Raw genomic sequence first — 20,330 nt, 5'->3', positions numbered from 1 at the left:
TCTAAAACACAATGGGCCAGAAGGGCTATCCGGTCACCGACCGAAAGGTCTACCCAAAAGAACAAGCACCTCCGAGCGATCTCTCCGATCGGAAGGCCTGGCCCAAAATGCTGCTTCCTACTCCGACCCTACGACTCTGACTGGGGACCCATAGGAGGCCTGCTTACCGCTCTTCTCTGACTAGCGCGGCCAAGGCCGACTGGGGCCATCCGACCAGGGACGTCCACTCATAAGGGACTAGGGGCGAACAGAGAAGGCAGTGCACAAGTCAAACCATGATACCGGGACCATACCCTGTATGCCTACGGGAATAGTGCTCCACAACCATCCTAACACAAACAGTATTATAGGCGCCAACATTTGTGTCTATAGTATTGTAGGCGTCATTGGGCTCCCATACGGCAAAAGCCCCCATGCCTCTAAGGCATCGATAGTGGGCGCCAGGATTCACCATAACTGGTACACGTGGTAAGGGCTCCTCACATAACAATTGTATCTTGCAGGTACCGACATCCACCCTTCCTGAAGAAGCCAACGCAACCTCCCATGTGCACCTAACATTCTATAGTGACATCAACAGTATTGTGGGTGCCTACCATCATCGCTACCCTCATTGATGTGGGCAACAAGGCTTAGAAACATCCGTACTCTCTCCCTCTCACCTGTAAAGCCATCCCCTTTATCTATAAAAGGGGACGCGCTCCCTCCAATGAAGGAGGTCGACTTCTTCAAGTTCAGACTCACTAGATTGATAGCTCACAACCCCTCAAGCACACGCTTGGACTTCTAGCTCATAGCAGAGTTCCAGTCACCCTCAGCCCTTCCGGTCGGACCCGACCGAGCCTCTTAAACACCCCTCCTTTCTCCTTCTCATTTGTAACCCCACTACAGACTTCGAGCACCTGGGCTCAGGAATAAAGTCACCGACCGACCCAAACTAGACGTAGGGCACATTACCTAAACCAGTATAAATCCTGTGTCATTGAGTGCTAGGCCACCTCCAATCACAATGTACAGCAAAACTACAAATATTCACTAGTTGGTCACTTTCTGTACCGACACTATGGCTAAGAAGTTCTTACAACCTTAGGATCTGATGCTTCATGGCTTCCTAGTGGCAAATAGCAAATCAGGCACTGCTTAATATTTTCGCATTAATGTTGTTACTCGTTTGAATAATTCTTTGTGGATTTGTAAAGTTTCATAGCATGCAACAATTAAGGCTTTCATTGGGCTGTCGTAGTCTTATATGTACGTAGTACTCTCTCTACATTCCTAAAAGAAGTCGTTTTGGACAAGGTTTGAGTCAAACATTAGGAATATAAATCATGAATAACTTTTAAGTTGTTGATTTTGAAAATGTAAAAACCATACGAATATATTTGTCTTAAAAAATACTTTCATAAAAATATACATGTATCTATCGATGTTTGACCACCAATAGCCTACCACGAGGGTACCCGGGGCAGTATTGTTCGAGCTTCAGCGTATGCAGAACTCAATGGTTAATGCAAGAGACAGTCAATTTATCCTGGTTCGGACCCTCGATCGATGATCGAGTAATAGCCCTATGTCCAGTCAGCATCTTAGCCTTTGTGTTGGATTGATTGTCAAGTGTTGTGTTGTACAATTATTCTCTTGAACTCTCGACTCTAGGAGCCCTGCCCTCCTTTATATAGTCAGGAGGCCAGAGTCCTAGTCGGTTTACAATGAGAGTTCCTAGTAGGATTACAGGATAATACTACTACTAAGATTACAGGGGAAGAATCCTAGTCAGGCTAGTTCTTCTCCCTTCCTTGCGGGGTATCCCATGGGTCCCGCACTGACAAGCCCCCGAGCACTTCATGGTTGAGTTCTAGAAGCCTTGTCTTGTTCCTTCAAGTCTTGTTGAGCAGGAACAAGCATCATCTGAGTGCTTTCTTGAGCAAAACCGTGTAGCGCTTCGTGAGATCTTCGCGTGGTGTGTACCTTTTTGAAGAAAATTGTACCCCCCCCCCCCCCCTTTGGATGTAGCCCCGAGCCTCTTGCTGTTTGGCACAAGGAGCTTGAGGGTCTCTTCCTGATTCTTCATTGAAAGGTTCCCCGGCTTCCTTGTTGAAAAGAGCTCTGATTTAGCTGTGTTCGGGTTCTTTTTATCTTGTGGCCTTGAAGTCGTCTATCTTGAAGAAGTGTTCTGAGTGACGTGCGCCTTTTTTGAAGAAAAAAGTGCACTCACTGAGTGTAGCCCCCGAGCCTCTTGCTATTTGGAACAAAAAGTTGGAGGGTCTTGAATCTGAGTTGTTCTACAGAACTATATATCTCTCCTTTTGTAGCCCTCGAGCATATATCCGGGTTATTTTGTTTAGGAAGAACTCAGATGCAGAGCCTTGGCATATTCTCTAGTAGTCTACTATTGTTAGATGTAGTTTTATGGTGGTGGTTGAGTGTAAATGCCTTTTGTTCACAGGTTGTACTGTGTTGGTATATTCTTCCGAATGTGCTCATCTTCGAGTACTGTTCCCTCTCGCCTGAGTCTTCCATTATTGAGCCCTGTCTTTTCACTGTGTCCTTTGTTAGGCTTATTTCATTAGTACTCCTAGTCCATGTGCACCGCTCCTTTGATCTATAAATACCCTCCCAGAGTGCTTGTTTTTATTCATTGAACATTCTGTTGAAACCTTCATGGTCATGAACATGGTAGTTTGCGAAGTAGAGCAGCCCTCGGGCGTGTTTTGTGGTTCCTGTGTGTCTTTTCGTAGCTGGAGGAAGTCTTGTGATAGGGATTAGAGGTAGGCTAATCCTGTAGCAGCATTGTACCAGGATGTACGTGGCGGTAGTTGGAGGAAGTCTTGTGATGTGGGCTTCATTCCTTCATCTACCAGTTCTGGGTTGATCCTCGTCGCCTATCCTGAGACTGTCTGGTGCAGATCAACACCATATCCAGCATCACATCGGTCTTGGGTAGACGAATGCCTGCCGGCCTTCTCTGCTCCATGTTGTCCCGTCGTGCTGCTGATTTCCACCTTGGATGCACTGCGTCCGTCCTTTGAAGAAAACAGTGTAGCCGATGGTGGTTTGTCCTTTCGAGTAGCAATTTGGGACACATAGTCATTTCAGAGCCTAGTCGTGTCTAGGTTCCTCTTTGCTACTTTGCTTTTTGTGGTACCGAGTTCGTTGGGTCTTGTAAGGTTTGTGATCTTCTATTTTTGAAGTCGCTTGTAATGGAAAGAATCTTGTCTTCTGAGTTGTCATTTATTTTTCTGCTGTAGTCCTGGTTGTTCATGAGATTTCTGAGTTCTTTCCGTAAGGACCGAGTTCTTATGTTCCTTGTAAGGTAGCCCTTCTTTTCTTCATGGTTGATGGGTTGTTTTTGCAGTAATCTGATAACCCCATCATAGTGCTGGATGGATAAGTCTAAAATCTGCCCGTTGAATTGTACCATTGTGTGGATTTGTGCCCTCTGTCATTTTAGCTGTGTCAGTAAATGGACCATTGCGTTCTCACACGGTGCTTTAACGGGCCTGGTGGGCCATTTTTATCGCTGTAAAATCTATTTGAAGACCCTTCATCTTCTTTTTCTTTATTGCCCTTCTCTTGCCTTGAAACCCTAGCTCTCAGAAATCCGCTGTTGCCATTGTCGCCGCCATCTTAGCGCCGCCGTCCAAGCTTTCTCTTCCCCTAGTTGCTTTTTGCCTCCATTAGTACATGGGTAAGAAGAAAGCCACGAACAAGTCCCAGGGAGCCTTCGTGGACGAGGAGTCATCCCTTTCTTTGATCGAGAACCAAGAGTTTGTGGCCATGAGGGCTGCCCAGAAGGTTTGGCCGGCTCCAACAACAACCGAAGAGCAGCTTCGTGAGCTTGTCAGCGATGGCTTGATCCAGAGCAAGGACTTTGCTGAATGGAGAGCTCTAGGCGAGCATCAGGTCCCTGCTCTCGGTCCTAGTGAGATCATCCTCTTTGTCTCCTTTGTCCGTGTTGGACTCTGCCTTCCTCCATCGATTCCTTAATTATTTTGGGGTTACTTTGAACCATCTTACCCCTAATGTTGTCCTCCATCTTTCTGTCTTTGTTCATCTTTGCAAAACCTTTCTTGGGATTCCTCCTTCTCTTTCTCTCTTCCGTTTCTTCTTTCGTCTGAATCCACAACCCCACCGTGATGACACTTCTGTTCTTGGTGGGTGTGGGATTCAGTTCCATCAGGGTCTCAAAATTAAATTCTTTGATTATGACTTAGTTGACTCTATGAAGGATTAGCGTTTCGAGTGGTTTTATTCCGCCAACATGATTCCTCCTCTTTCCGTTCATTCTTCTTCTGGTCCCATGGTTAACGATCGATGGGAAAAGAAACTCTTGATGGATTATGAGAACCAGGCGATCAAGCCGCTTGTTGAGAGGATAAGTACTCTAAAATAGCAAGGTTTGACCGGCCTTGGTATTATTTCTAGTTTTCTTCGCCGTCGAGTCCAACCTCTTAAGGAGCGAGAAAACTTTGGTTTTGAGTACTCTGGGGCAGAGGATCCTTCTCGTATGGTCCCTGCCCTTGAGTTGACCGACGAGGAGGTGCTCGAGTGTCTTTGGAAGATGCTGAAAGGGGTGAACGTCGTTCCTTATGCTGTCGTTGAGTATTGTGCTAAGAACCCTCCTCCTGCTGTGAGTTGTTTTTCTTTATTCGAGTACTTTTTGAATTTCCTTTGTGGTCTCCACCTTTGTTTAATCTTTCTCATCTGGTTGTTTTACTCTTCTTTGTAGGAATTGGGGCGCAACTTTGTTGACCCAATCCCCCTTGATGTCCTCCCTATCGTGGTGAATACTGGGGAGGATCTTGCTAGTGCTTCTGTAATTAGTAAGTTCCAAATCACCACATCGTTTCCTGGAGTTTCTTCCGGAGTTGTTGATGTATATGAAGAATATGTTCCTCGTCCAGTCCCCCAAGGTCCTCGTAGCGTCTCGAAGAGGGGGCGAGCGGATGGCCCTTCATCTGGTTTACCTTCTTCTAAGAAGTCTTGCTAGCCAAGTGCTCGTTCAGGTACTCCAGTTGTAGCTAGCATGCTCTTAGGTGAGCATATTAATACACTCTGTCCCTTTGTCTTCTTGTTTTTGTCTTGAACCGAGTACTTTTGTCCCTTTTTTAGCTGGCACCTTGGTGGCCTTGGTCGAGACTGAGGAAGAAGAGGACAATGATGTGCCCCTTATGCGGTGGCGAGTTGTTTTCTTATTTCCCTACACTTGAAACCTTCTTTTTGTTTTGACTTTGGTCTTGATCTTTTTGTAGTAAACGGTCATCGGGTATGAGCTCTTCCAAGCCCCTGCACTGGGTTCTTCTATAGCTCCAGTACCAAGTTCTTCCAGGGCTCCGGTACCGGCTATACCGCTCCTGCCGCTGAGTGGCAGGGACGTTTTTACTACCATGGTTCCTCCTGCGAGGTCTTCTTTTTGTTTCATGAAGAAGAAGATAGCTGGGTGAGTGGATTCTGGTTTCGTCTCTTTGCTTTTGTTCTGCTTTTCTCTTGTTCTCATTTGTGAGTTCTCTTATCAACTTTTTAGGCCTTCGTCTTCTCTTGTCCCCCTGTCGACTTCTTCTCTGTCCTCTGTTGTGCCACCGAGTACTAAGCCTCAGGACTCGTAGCGCACTATCGGTGAAGTGGCTGTGGGGGTGACGAAGCTTTCTAGTGATGATGCCGCTGCTAACTTGGTTGCCCCGGAGGTGACCGTGGCCATTGCGGCATGTTCTTCTGAGGGATTGGCCTTGGCTTCCCAGGAGATTGCTCTGGTCATGCCTTCTTCGCCTCATCCGGCTTCTCCTTCTCCTTCTCTTGCCTCCGGTGGTCTGCCTTTTGCTGATGTTGTGGTGCAGCAGTTTGATTCCACTCATTGACTATCGGAGTTAACTGCTGCCTGGGGAAGCTTATCAACCCTTGTGACTTCTTTTGGAGAAAAGCTCCAGGTAAGTTTTTCTACCATTCCTTCTTTGGATGTTCGCTTTTCTTCTGTTCTTATGCTTTGTTTTTCTTTGTCTCTTTTTGCTCAGTCCTTCTCTCATGATCATACCGGCTTCCTTTTCTCGTCTAAAAACAAGAAAAAGTTGTCTTCCGAAGTGAGCGCCCTAAAAGCTTATCTTGATCTCCTCTGGGCCGAGATGGAGGCTGAGCGTCAAATGCATCAGGAGGAGGAGAAATCTCTTCGTGCCTGGGTTGTTGAGACCGAGAAGCAGAGGGATACTGCTTTCCAGGAGGCTCAAAAGAATTTGGTGGCCGTGAAGAACTTGGAGGCCGTGAAGAAGGAGTGCAATGGTATAGCGGGTTCTTTTTTGTTTCCTTCTGCATTCAAATTCTCCTTTCTGCTGACTTGTTATTTGTTGTCTTGTCTAGCTCTCTGGGTTGAAAAGCAAAAGCTCTTGGAGGGCATTGATGAAATGAAGACTCTTGTTCATACGAGTCACAACAAGGCTGAGGAGGTAATTACTCATGCTAAGGAGGAACTTGCGCTTGCTAATTTGATTAGGCGTGGAGCTGATAGAGATCTTGTGCAGGCCCAAAAAACTATTGAAGATTTGTCTGGCAAGTTGGCGATGGCTACTGAAAACTAGAAAGCTTTGTGGAAATCCTTTTGTTCAGTAGCCGACGTTCTCCGAACTCCAGCGGATGATGGGTAATCTTGGGCTCAGTTAATTCCCCAAATTCCGACTCATTTCCAAGAGTTTGTGAAGAGGTGCGCTCAACTATGTACCAAGAATGTCCTGGCCCAGGTCCAGGTTCTTGCTCCAGCGGCTCCTTTGTCCAAGATAGCAGAGGAAGCTGATAGTCAAGAGTACATTGATGCCATTGAGAGGATGGAGCCTAAGGTTGAAGACTTAGCTAGTAGAATAGTAGATAATCTTAATATTGTTATCCCTTCTCCTGATGATGAGGCTTGATGTATTTGACCTTTATGCCCGTGCCTTGTAATATGACATTACACTTCTTTTGAATGAAGATTTTTTGTTGATGTCTTCTTTGCCTGGACGCCTTGTTTATTCCTTGGATGATTTGTCCAATTGGTCAGAGTTACTTGACTTGCCGAGTACTTTGTCTTGCTTTTGTCTTTGCCTTGTAAACAACTCTACGCGCTATCTTGACAAACTTTCTTGATTTGTCGAGTACTTTTCTATCCTGTGTAAACAACTTGTTATATATTGTGTTGACAACCTTTCTTGATCTGTCGAGTGCTTGTCTGATTTGTCGAGTACTTTTCTGTCCCATGTAAACAACTCGTTATATATAGATCTTTGTGTTGACAACCTTTCTTGATTTGTCAAGTGCTTGTCTGGCCTTCTTTTGTGCCATGTAAACAACTCATTATATGTAGATCTTTGTGTTCTTGGGTATCTCTAGTGTAGCCCCCGAGCCTCTTGCTATTTGGAACAAGTAGCTAGAGGGTCTTGGCTTGAAATTGCTCTGGTCTATGCTCGGGCTTAGTTTCAGTTGTTTTGCTTTTTGCTTCATGTGTTAGCTTGTTAGCTACCCTCATCGGTGGGCTCAAGCATCTTTTCAGCTATTTTGCTCTCGGCCAGAATGCTCAGGCGTCTTTTCAGCCATTTTGCTTTTTATTTTGGGTTTTAGCTTGTTAGCTACCCTCATCGACTGGCTCAAGCGTCTTTTCAGCTATTTTGCTCTTGGCCGGGATGCTCAGGCGTCTTTTCAGCCATTTTGCATTTTATTTTGGGTGTTAGCTTATTAGCTACCCTCATCAACGGGCTCAAGCATCTTTTCAGCTATTTTGCTCTCGGCCGGGATGCTCAGGCGTCTTTTCAGCCATTTTGCTTTTTATTTTGGGTTTTAGCTTGTTAGTTACCCTCATCGGTGGGCTCAAGCGTCTTTTCAGCTATTTTGCTCTCAGCCGAGATGCTCAGGCATCTTTTCAGCCATTTTGCATTTTATTTTGGGTGTTAGCTTATTAGTTACCCTCATCGGCGGGCTCAAGCGTCTTTTCAGCTATTTTGCTCTCGGCCAGGATGCTTAGGCGTCTTTTCAGCCATTTTGCATTTCAGAAACAACTCGGAGAAAGCCATGATGAGACATATGTTTGTTAAGTTTGAATCATCTTTATTGATCATGAATATTGATGTGTTACAATGATACATATGTTTTTGGTGAGCGCTATCTTTGTTGATCATGAACGTTGATCTCTTGTGTCTTGTATACATATTTTCCCTTGAGTTGTTTTTATGCGTAGAATCTTTGTAGCTGACTAATGTGCCATGTATTGCTGACTTCTTTTCTGTCTTCAGTTATGAGCTTGTATGTGCCTGGTCCGATGACTTTTGTGATGATAAAAGGACCTTCCCATGGACTGAGTAGTTTGTGGCGTCCGTTGGTTTTTTGTATTCTTCTTAGTACTAGGTCTCTGACTTTTAATGATCGAGACTGTGTATTTTTGTTGTAGTGGCGCCTTAGTCCTTGGAGGTATCTTGCTGATTGCAGGGTAGCGTTTACTCTAACTTCTTCTGTACTGTCGAGTTCTAATCTTTGGGTGTGTTTTGCTTCTCCTTCGTCATATTGCTCTATCCTTGGTGACGTCCAGATCAAGTCTGCGGGTAGTACGGCTTCTAATCCGTACACCAGGAAGAAAGGTGAGTATCCAGTGGCTCTGCTTATTTGAGTCCATAGCCCCCATACAACTTTGGGCAATTCTTCAATCCATTTTGATCCATAGTATACTAGTTCTTCATATAGTCTTGGTTTCAATCCGGCTAGTATGAGTTCATTAGCCCTTTCTACCTGTCTGTTGGCTTCTGGATGTGCGACTGATGCGTAATCTATGCTGAAGCCACAATCCTGAGCCCAACTTTGGAATTCTGTGGCCATGAAGGGAGAGCCCAAATCCATGATGATTCAGTTGGGCATGCTAAAGCGATGCATAATGTCTTAGATGAACTCAACTGCTTTGGTTGCGTTGTATTTTGCTAGTGGTTTGAATTCAATCCATTTGGTGAACTTGTCGATTGCCACGAAGATGTACTCAAATTTGCCTTTTGCTTTCTTGAGAGGTCCTACTTGATCCAGCCCCCAGCAGGAGAAGGGCCAAGCGGGTGGTATGCAGATGAGGTTGTGGGCTGGCATATGAGCTTGTCTTGCAAACATCTGACAACTTTTGCATCTTCTGACGAGTTCTTCTGCATCTTTCGAAGCGGTTGGCCAGTAGAAACTAGTGCGGAATGCTTTATCGACTAGTGTTCTTGAAGCAGCATGATTTCCACAGCAACCCAAGTGTATTTCATCTAGGATTTGTTTGCCTTCTTCAAATGAGACGCATTTTAGGAGTACTCCTGATGATGTGGCTCTTCTGTATAGCTTGTCTCCTACTAGAACGTAATTCTTGCTTCTGCGAACAACTCGGGTAGATTCATGTTTTTCTATTGGCAACTTATTCTCTTTGATGTAATCAATAAAAACCTAGGTCCATGAAGTGGTGATTACCAAGATCTGGTTGTCTTTGGATGAGATTTCAGGGGTTATCTCACCGAGTTGTTTGATAGAGGGAGCTGATAGCTCCTCTATGAATACACCGGGTGGGACCTTCACCCTGTCTGATCCAAGCTTGACGAGGATGTCTGCCGCAATATTAGAATCCCGCAGGACATGTAAAATTTTTAATCCTTGGAAATGTTTTTTGAGTTTTCGGATTTCAGCACAGTAAGCACCCATGTTTTCTTTGGTGCAATCCCAATCTTTGTTGACTTGGTTGATGACTACTGTCGAATCATCGTATACGAGTAATCGCTTGATTCCAAGGGTAATTGCCACTTGTAGCCCGTGGATGAGAGCTTCGGATTCTGCTTCATTGTTGGTAGCTTGCCATAATATCTCAAGGACATACTTGAGTTGTTTTCTGTCCAGAGAAATTAGGAGGACGCCTGCACCGGCTCTGCCTAGCTTGAGTGATCCATCAAAGTACATCTTCCAATGATCAAGGATAGTGCTTGACATGGGTTGTTGAATTTCTGTCCATTCGGCAACAAAATCAGCAAGGGCTTGGGATTTAATTGCTTTCCACAGGGTGAAATCGATGTTGAGAGCGCCGAGTTCAACTGCCCACTTGGATATGCGCCCTATTGCGTCTTTGTTGTGTAATATGTCTCCTAGTGGGAAATCTATCACCACGGTAATCTTGTGGCTTTCAAAATAGTGGTGAAGTTTGCGTGAAGTGATCAGTAGGGCATAGAGTAGTTTTTGCACATGTGGGTATTGGATTTTTTATTCTGATAGTACTTCGCTGATGTAGTATACTGGGCGTTGTACCTTATATACGCGTCCTTCTTCTTCTCTTTCTACTACTATCATCATGCTGACTACAGTAGAAGTTGCCGCAATGTATAGCATCATGTCTTTATCTTTCTTTAGAGGTGTTAGGACTGGTGAGGATGTGAGGTATGCCTTAAGTTTCTTGAAAGCTTCATTGGCTTCTTCTGTCCACTCGAACTTGTCTGTCTTCTTTAGCAATTTAAAGAAAGGTAACCCTTTTTCACCCAGTCTTGATATGAAATGATTTAGTGCCGCCATGCAGCCTGTTAGCTTCTACACGTCTTTGATACTTCGAGGAGGGCCCATCTCTATTATGGCTCGAATTTGCTTGCCGCTTGCTTCGATTCCGCAGTGACTGACTAAGAATACGAGTAGTTGTCCTGAAGGAACTCCGAATACACACTTATTTGGGTTCAATTTCCACCTCCATCTTTTCAGATTCTCAAAGGTTTGTTTTAAGTCTTCAATCAGTGCATCCGGGTTCTTTATTTTTACAACCACGTCATCCACGTATGCTTCTACGTTTTCACCGATCTGATCTCCAAGGCATGTTTGGATAGCTCTTTGGTAAGTGGCTCTAGCATTCTTGAGTCCAAACGACATGGTCTTATAGCAGTAGGTGCCGAACGGAGTGATGAAAGATGTCTTGCTTTGGTCCTGTTCTTTTAATGCGATCTGGTGATATCCAGAATAGCAGTCCAGAAAGGATAATAGGGCAGATCCTGCCGTTGAATCAACTATCTGATCAATGCGTGGTAGCCCAAATAGATCTTTCAGGCAGTGTTTGTTGAGATCTGTGTAGTCGACACACATGCGCCACTCATCCGTATTCTTTTTCTGTACTAGAACTGGGTTTGCTAGCCAGTCTGGATGAAGGATTTCTCTAATGAATCTGGCTGCTATTAGTTTTATAATTTCCTTTTTAATTGTTGCCTTCTTGTCGGGAGAGAATTGTCATAGTCGTTGTTTCACTGGCTTGGAGCCTTCATTGTTATCAATTATGTGCTCAACCAACTCTCTTGGGACCCCTGGCATGTCGGCCGGCTTCCAAGCAAAGATATCTTTGTTGTCCCGAAGAAAGTTGGTGAGCGTGAGTTCCTATTTTGCTGATAGGTGTGCACTGATGGTTGCCGTTTTTGAGGGATCACCAGTGCCCAGGTCGATTTGCTTGACGTCGGCTTCTTTTGGTGGTGCTAGGATGCTTTGCTTTTTAGCCGGTATCTCTAGTTCTTCTTGACTTATTTCTGCAGCAATAGTGACTATTTCTTTTCTACCATCATTTGCTTGTGCTCTTGCTGCAATTTGAATAGCCTGAAATCATAGTCAAATGCTCGCTTTAAATCACTCCAAAGAGAAAGAACTATGTTAGGCCCTAGCATCTTAAGCAACAGGTACGGATAATGCGATATTGCCATGAATTTCGCTAGTGCCGAGCGCCCGAGGATTGCGTGATATGATGAATCGAAGTCTACGACTTCAAACTTGATGAACTCTGTATGGTAGTTTGAGGGAGTTCCAAAGGTAACCAGTAGAGTGATTTGCCCAAGTGGCATTGCTGCCTTGCCGGGTACTATGCCATAAAAAGGTGTGCTTGTTGGTGTGATCATCGCGGCGAGTTGTAGTCCTATCTTCCTTAGAGTTTCTAAAAAATGATGTTGAGTCCGGCTCCTCCGTCGATTAGTACTTTTGTAACAGTTATACTGTCAATAGTTGGATCTAGAACTAGTGGGTAATGGCCTGCGTTTCCTACATTGGTCCATTGGTCTTCTCTTGAAAACTGGATTGGATACTCTGACCAATTGAGATATCTTGGTGTAGCAGGTTCTGTTGCCATGATGGTTCGTAACGCTAGTTTTTCTTGATGTTTGCTTCTGGAATCTGGAACCCCAGCGAAGATTACTACCACTGTTCCCCTAGATTTTTGGAATCCCTTGTCTTCGAGGTTGTCTCCTTTTTTCTAATTGTCTTCTTTATTGTTTCCCTTGCTATCTTTTCTAGTGTATCTTTCGTTGAAGGTGTAGCAATTTTCGATGGTGTGCTTTCCATTGGGGTGCAAAGGGCAACGTATGTTCTCAATGTCGTCATATCTTCTAGGTTTTGAAAACTTCTTTGATTTGTCAGCCATTGCTACTGTGTTGTCCGGACCACGCTTTCTTTCCTGATGTCTGTTGTTTCGATGATTTTGCCTGTCTGGGTTGTCTCTGTTGTTTCTATCCGGGAATCTTTCTCGTGTCTTTTCTTCTGTGGTAATCATCTTTTCTACTATTTGTCTGAATTCTTCGTTGTTTCTCGGGTTTTCTTTGCAGAAGTCTTGAAATTGCCACCTAGCCATGATTCCGTGAGAGAAAGCTTCGATTACTTCTCGTTGTGTGATGTCATGTACTTGAGCTCGTAGTTTGCCAAATCGTCGATAGTAATTTCTGAGACTTTCACCTCCTTTCTGTTTGAGTCCTTTTAACTCTGCGTGGGTGATTGGGTGTGTAATAATACCCACAAAGTTTTCATAGAAAGCTCTTTGCAAGTCCTCCCAATTTCTGATTGATCCTGGATTTAATTTTTCAAACCATTGAAGTGGCATAGTTTTTAGGGCCATAGGAAAAACAAGGTCTTGATGTCATCGTCCCCACCAGCCAATTCAATCAATTGCGAGTAAATTCTAAGCCATTGCCTTGGTTTGGTCTTGCCATCATACTTGGAGTGGTTGGACGGCTTGAACTTGTGAGGTAGTCGTATTGAAGTAAGTCTATTCGCAAAACAGGGGAATCTATCGTGCGTTCTGGCTTCCGTATATTCTGATTCTGCGCCCCCTTCTTGCCAATTGTCGTCTTGGTGAGAATAGTCCTGCGTGGCTATCCGAGTAGGTGCTTTGCTTCTGGCCTTTCTTGGTTGCTCGACTCGGTTATTTTGACTGTGATTTCTTCGACTCTCTCCGTTGTGACTTCCACTTGGTCCAAGTCTTTTGAAAGCGGACTTCCTTTGATTTTGATCTTCCTGTTCATGAGATGTTGCTCTTCCGTCGCGCGTCCTAAGGACTGTTGAACAGAGGAAATCCTGGAGCTGTTCTTGTTTTTCATTGGGATGTGAAGTTGCTCTGAGTTCTTCTAATGCTTCTCGGGTCTTGTCGTAGGGTGTATTCACTGCTCGTCCTTCTTCGACTTCTCGCTCTAATTTTCTTCTGTTGTACTCGGCTAGATCTGACTCATATTTGATCCAAGTGTCCTTTTGCTGCTTAGCACGGCGTTGACGTCCTTGTTTCAATTTATTCTTTCTTTCTCTCGCTTGCCTTTGACTTTCGGTCTCACCATCGTGCCCTGGATAAATGGTGATATGTTGGATTCGGATTCATCTGAAGATCTTATGTCGGGTACTTCTGGGGGGATTAATGGTGACCGGGGACGGCGAATCATGAATACTTCTCTAGCATGAGTTGTTTTGTCATCGTCGTTGATTTACGTACTGCCAAAGCTGTTGATAACTTCAGTGGAGGTTTCAAGGTCATAGATCAAGTCTCCTTCTTGGTACGGTAGAGTTGCTGTTGTCGTATCGTCGACTAGTTGGGTTCCGTCATTCTCAGGAACGGTACCTAGCCAATGAACGATGTAGTCTTGAGATGTTATGGTTAAAACGAGACCTTCTTGGGCTCCCTTTAGCGGCATTCTAAGCACGGGATAAGTGGATCCTTCGGGCCATGTCTAATAAGATGTTGCCATGCTGTGGAGTCCGAATGGAAGAGGACCCGACTTCTTTGAAGTACTTGCAGTAAACTCCGAGTAGTATTCTTGATAGGTTGACGTCATGTTTCGGAGCTTTGTCAGAAAAGAACTCGGTTTTCCAAAAGAACTCGGATAAGACTTCGTCTCGGAAGCAGAACTTGAGTTCGAATCGGATGCGTGAAGTCGCGGAATCCGAGTTGGATTGGAAATCGCGAGCTGCGTGAATCTTCCAACAAGCTGATCTATCATTGTCGTCGAACTGAAAGAGTCCTGATGATGATCTAAATCTTCGAGGAGATGGCCTTGGAGCTTGCCATCATCGCATGCCACGTAGATCCATGAACCGAAGATGAAGATTGATCCCTTCGGGAAGATCATATTGTCGAGGTCCATCGAGCTCTCGGATGCAAAATCGCCGAAAGCCCCTACCTGGCGTGCCAGCTGTCGATGTTTGACCACCGATAGCCTGCCACGGGGGTACCCGGGGTAGTATTGTTTGGGCTTCAGCGTATGCAGAACTCGACGGTTAACGCAAGAGACAGTCGATTTATCCTGGTTCGAACCCTCGATCGATGATCGAGTAATAGCCCTACGTCCAGTCGGCGTCTTAGCCTTTGCGTTGGATTGATTGTCAAGTGTTGTGTTGTACAATTGTTCTCTTGAACTCTCGACTCTAGGAGCCCTGCCCTCCTTTATATAGTCAGAAGGCCAGAGTCCTAGTTGGTTTACAATGAGAGTTCCTAGTAGGATTACAGGATAATACTACTACTAAGATTACAGGGGAAGAATCCTAGTCAGACTAGTTCTTCTCCCTTCCTTGTGGGGTATCCCGTAGGTCCCGTACCGACAGTATCACTTTTCAATGTATATTTTATAAAAAAAGAAGTCAAAGTTATGCTTTGGAGACCATATCGCTATCCAAAAAGACTTCTCTGTATATCACTTCATGTTTGATCCATCCTTGATATTTCAGAATGCAGAATAACCCTGAAAAGGCAGAAGTGCTATAGAACAGCATTGAATTCTTTATTTAGAATTTTCCATGCATGACTCAATGGTTAAGCAAAGATGTGCTGTTGAAGAAATGTTGTTTGCAGTTTGCATGGCTGGTTTCGCGTGCTGCGGTCTTCAAGGAATTGGCGCATCCCCCATTTCATATTTGGCCTAGTTTTAGATTTTAGGATGCTATATAAGATTCAAATAATTCTAGGCAAGGAACAAAAATGTAGAGCATGATTATTTTAAATAAAACCGGTTTCATATTTTTTGTGAGTAAAAACAAATTTTCAATGGTTAAATAAGATTTTCGTTAATTTTAACTATTTTCTAGAAAAATATTTGGATAAATTTTTAAAAGTTATTTTCGCATGTCACTTGATTCTATCTATACAAATATCATGACCCCTGTGCACGCATGCATGCATGTGTGTGGCAGGGTGTATGCAGCCACGCAGGCTAACACGAATACTTTTAAAATTATTTAGGGTATTGAACTATTTCCCACTACAGTCCTAACAATGCTTTACTAGCGCTTTTGTGTAGCTCGGATGAACAATATCGACTAATTATAATAGATACGAGAGTTTTTGTACTAGAAAATAAGCATCAAAATGGGTTCATCAAGATTCAAACAATTTCAACCTAGGCACCATAACATAGAGCATGATTTTAGAAAATTTAAAACAAGTTTCGTAATTTTCTAAGCTGAAACAAATTTTCTATGAATTTTCAAGATTAAACCAGTTTTTAGGATTTTTAATTACAAGAACTTTCCATGTATAAATATGTTTGAATAAATAATTTAATTTTTTTATTAATTTTTAGATATTTTTATAAAAAATATTTCTAGTCTGATTTATCTTCTTGAACTTTCAACTTCGTCTGATTTACCCTATGCCTATCTAACGTGGCGCCGCATTAGCAAAACTACTGTCAAAACCACCAGGGTGCAAAAGTGAACGGTTTTCAAAAGTCGAGGGAGTTTAAAAAAATCCACCCTCAATACGAGCAGTAGCACGCACACGCACCTGGCGTCTTCCAAGTTAGCGGCGGTCTCGGAGTCTTCTCCATTGCCGGCAACGACGAGCAGCACGAGGCATAGATCGGAGTCTCCTTTTAATGTTGAGGCCTGTGGTTTTGTCCAGAGAGGAGGGAATGGGCTATGGAGATCCGGCCCAATCTAAGAGATGAGAAACAAAATTATTTACTCTCTGATTAGTTTTTTTTTTTTTTTGCGATTCTCTCTGATTAGTTTGATCGAAACGTATCATGTTGTCCTTTAAAAGGTGGAGGTGGATTACATGTTAGTTATCAGGTGGAGTACATGTTAGTTATCTGAATTAGTTTGTCATGTCACGTTAAAAGGTGAACTTAATTAGATTGTCACGTGTTACATTTACATTAAATCAAATACGGTTAAAGGTGAAATCCAATTACCATTTAGATCTAACCAAATGGATGATTTACAATCATTTTTGAGTATATAGCATAAAAACTGCCGAAACAATGCAAACGCAAATGCGAAGGGAAGAGGGCGCTCGCCGTCCATGGGGAAGAGGGGCGCTGGCCGTCCACGGGGAAGAGGCCACTCACGCCGCCGCTCGCCCACTGCCGACAGGGAAGAGGGCACTGGCCCGCTGCCGAGGGGAAGAGGGCGCTCGGCGGCCACGGAGAAGAGGGCGCTCGCGCACGGTGAAGAGGTAGTCAGGTCCGATTCCACTCAATACGGAGGGGTCGGGCTCTGTATTGGGATAGGCCCCTTTCAGCTATAGTTCAATACCAAGGAATTGGGTCTTCAATGCCAAATCTCAATTCCATGTGCATCCAAACAGCAGTACTGAGGAAACCTGATTCCAATTCCAATGTCTGGGCTCCAATATCTACATCCAAACACTACCTTATGGTTTTAATTTAAAAATTGCTTGCTTTCTCAACAAAAGGTTTCGATTAACATGCTATGATGATGCATGGTTATAGATATGAAGACTAATCTTCCTTTCATCAATGATTTGAGCCTTGTGCATCTCCTAGCTACTACTCGTGTAAAGGTATATAACTCCACTGTCCACATAGCTTACTCTGATTTCTAATTACTTAGCAAATGCAACTTAAATAGTTTGCAATTATTCATCAAATTTCTATGTTATCTAACTTATTTGTGTTATAGGTGATCAGCATCACTGCAGAATCTGTATTCTCGGTTTTCATTGCCTTTCATATCATTTCAGAAGAAAACAAAAGCAAAAAATTGAGTGTTACTCAAGTCTCAAGGATGTAGGGATGTCCTTGGATTATTGTTGAATTCACCAATTGGAGCAATGTCATATACTCTTGCTTTCCATCTTTATGTTAAAGATACTCTAGAGTTCTTTGTAGTCATAACCTTAGGATCTTTCTTTTTTTTAAGGTAAAGGAGACTTGTATTAAATCTTGGCACAGTACATCCCCAAACTACACATGAAAAAAATCTAAAATAAAAAATACATAATAATCTATTCAGATTCTTTCATCGTCTTCTTCCCTAATGGCTTCCCTCGAACGCTGGAGCTAAAGTGTAGTCCTCATGCCAAATCCAACGACCAACCCCAAAACATTGGACATGCTACAAAATCCAACGTTTCGCAGTTAGTCTAAAATGCATCTAAATCATTGAAAGAATATCGGCAGTTGCATCATCAGGTATGACATAGGATACATATTCATCACCTGATTTTCTCTTCGCGACCATCGACGATGAGATCGATGCCCCAGAGTCGCTGTCCTCATAGGGGGCTCCCAGAAGCACCCCTCCCCTTGCAGCCTACCGATGAAATCGACACCTGCAACGGCAATCTCATCGTGGTAATCGCTAAAGTCATCGCTGGAAACACGATCCTAGGCGAAATTCATCTGATTTTGCCGGAAGATTTACTTGACTAAAACCTAAGCAACTAGATATGAAAATTAAAACTACAAGAAAAACAAGGGGTCCCCTCCCCTTCTTGTCCCCGGCCGATGTACCGGAGAGGAAGACGGAGAGGGGCCCTAGACGCAGCGGTGGCAGTGAGAGTCTCGGTGGTGGCGGCGGCTGCGTAACCCTACGTGCGGCTCCGTGTCGATGATTCGTTATCCTTGTATCTATGGCTAAGAAGTTCTTTCAACCTTAGGATCTGATGCTTCATGGCTTCCAAGTGGCAAGTAGCAAATCAGGCACTGCTTAATATTTTCTCATTAATGTTGTTACTCGTTTGAATAATTCTTTGTGGATTTGTAAAGTTTCATAACATGCAACAATTAAGGCTTTCATTGGGTTGTCGTAGTCTTATATGTCCGTAGTACTCTCTCTACGTTCCTAAAAGAAGTCGTTTTGGAAAATGTTTGAGTGAAACATTGGGAATATAAATCATGAATAACTTTTAAGTTGTTGATTTTGAAAATGTGAAAACCATACGAATAGATTTGTCTTAAAAAATACTTATATATATATATATATATATATATATATATATATCATTTTTCAAAATATATTTTATAAAAATAAGAAGTCAAAGTTATGCTTTGGAGACCATATCGCTATCCAAAATGACTTCTCTTTATATCTCTTCATGTTTGATCCATCCTTGATATTTCAGAAATGCAGAATAACCCTGAAAAGGCAGAAGTGCTATAGAACAGCATTGAATTCTTTATTTAGAATTTTCCATGCATGACTCAATGGTTAAGCAAAGATGTGTTGTTGAAGAAATGTTGTTTGCAGTTTGCATGGCGGGTTGCGCGCGCTGCGGTCAAGGAATTGTCGCATCCCCCATTTCATATTTGGCCTAGTTTTAGATTTTAGGATGCTATATAAGATTCAAATAATTCTAGGCAAGGAACAAAAATGTAGAGCATGATTATTTTAAATAAAACCGGTTTCATATTTTTTGTGAGTAAAAACAAATTTTCAATGGTTAAATAAGATTTTCGTTAATCTTAACTATTTTCTAGAAAAATATTTGGATAAATTTTTAAAAGTTATTTCCGCATGTCACTTGATTCTATCTATACAAATATCATGACCCCTGTGCACGCATGCATGCATGTGTGTGGCAGGGTGTATGCAGCCACGCAGGCTAACACGAATACTTTTAAAATTATTTAGGTTATTGAACTATTTCCCACTACAGTCCTAACAATGCTTTACTAGCGCTTTTGTGTAGCTCGGATGATCAATATCGACTAATTATAATAGATACGAGAGTTTTTGTACTAGAAAATAAGCACCAAAATGGGTTCATCAAGATTCAAACGATTTCAACCTAGGCACCATAACATAGAGCATGATTTTAGAAAATTTAAAACTAGTTTTGTAATTTTCTAAGCTGAAATAAATTTTCTATGAATTTTCAAGATTAAACCAGTTTTTAGGATTTTTAATTACAAGAACTTTCCATGTACAAATATGTTTGAATAAATAATTAAATTTTTTTATTAATTTTTACATATTTTTATAAAAAATATTTCTAGTCTGATTTATCTTCTTGAACTTTCAACTTCGTCTGATTTACCCTATGCCTATCTAACGTGGCACCGCATTAGCAAAACTACTGAACGGTTTTCAAAAGTCGAGGGAGTTTAAAAAAATCCACCCTCAATACGAGCAGTAGCACGCACACGCACCTAGCGTCTTCCAAGTTAGCGGCGGTCTCGGAGTCTTCTCCATTGTCGGCAACGACGAGCAGCACGAGGCATAGATCGGAGTCTCCTTTTAATGTTGAGGCCTGCTGTTTTGTCCAGAGAGGAGGGAATGGGCTATGGAGATCCGGCCCAATCTAAGAGATGAGAAACAAAATTATTTACTCTCTGATTAGTTTTTTTTTTTTTTTTGCGATTCTCTCTGATTAGTTTGATCGAAACGTATCATGTTGTCCTTTAAAAGGTGGAGGTGGATTACATGTTAGTTATCAGGTGGAGTACATGTTAGTTATCTGAATTAGTTTGTCATGTCACGTTAAAAGGTGAACTTAATTAGATTGTCATGTGTTACATTTACATCAAATCAAATAGGGTTAAAGGTGAAATCCAATTACCGTTTAGATCTAACCAAATGGATGATTTACAATCATTTTTGAGTATATAGCATAAAAACTGCCGAAACAATGCAAACGCAAATGCGAAGGGAAGAGGGCGCTCGCCGTCCATGGGGAAGAGGGGCGCTGGCCGTCCACGGGGAAGAGGCCACTCACGCCGCCGCTCGCCCACTGCCGACGGGGAAGAGGGCACTGGCCCGCTTCCGAGGGGAAGAGGGCGCTCGGCGGCCACGGAGAAGACGGCGCTCGCGCACGGTGAAGAGGTAGTCAGGTCCGATTCCACTCAATACGGAGGGGTCGGGCTCTGTAT

This window comes from Miscanthus floridulus, chromosome 8 (genome assembly GCF_019320115.1).
Source record: "Miscanthus floridulus cultivar M001 chromosome 8, ASM1932011v1, whole genome shotgun sequence".
NCBI lineage: Eukaryota > Viridiplantae > Streptophyta > Magnoliopsida > Poales > Poaceae > Miscanthus > Miscanthus floridulus.
This window is presented reverse-complemented; position numbering follows the sequence as displayed.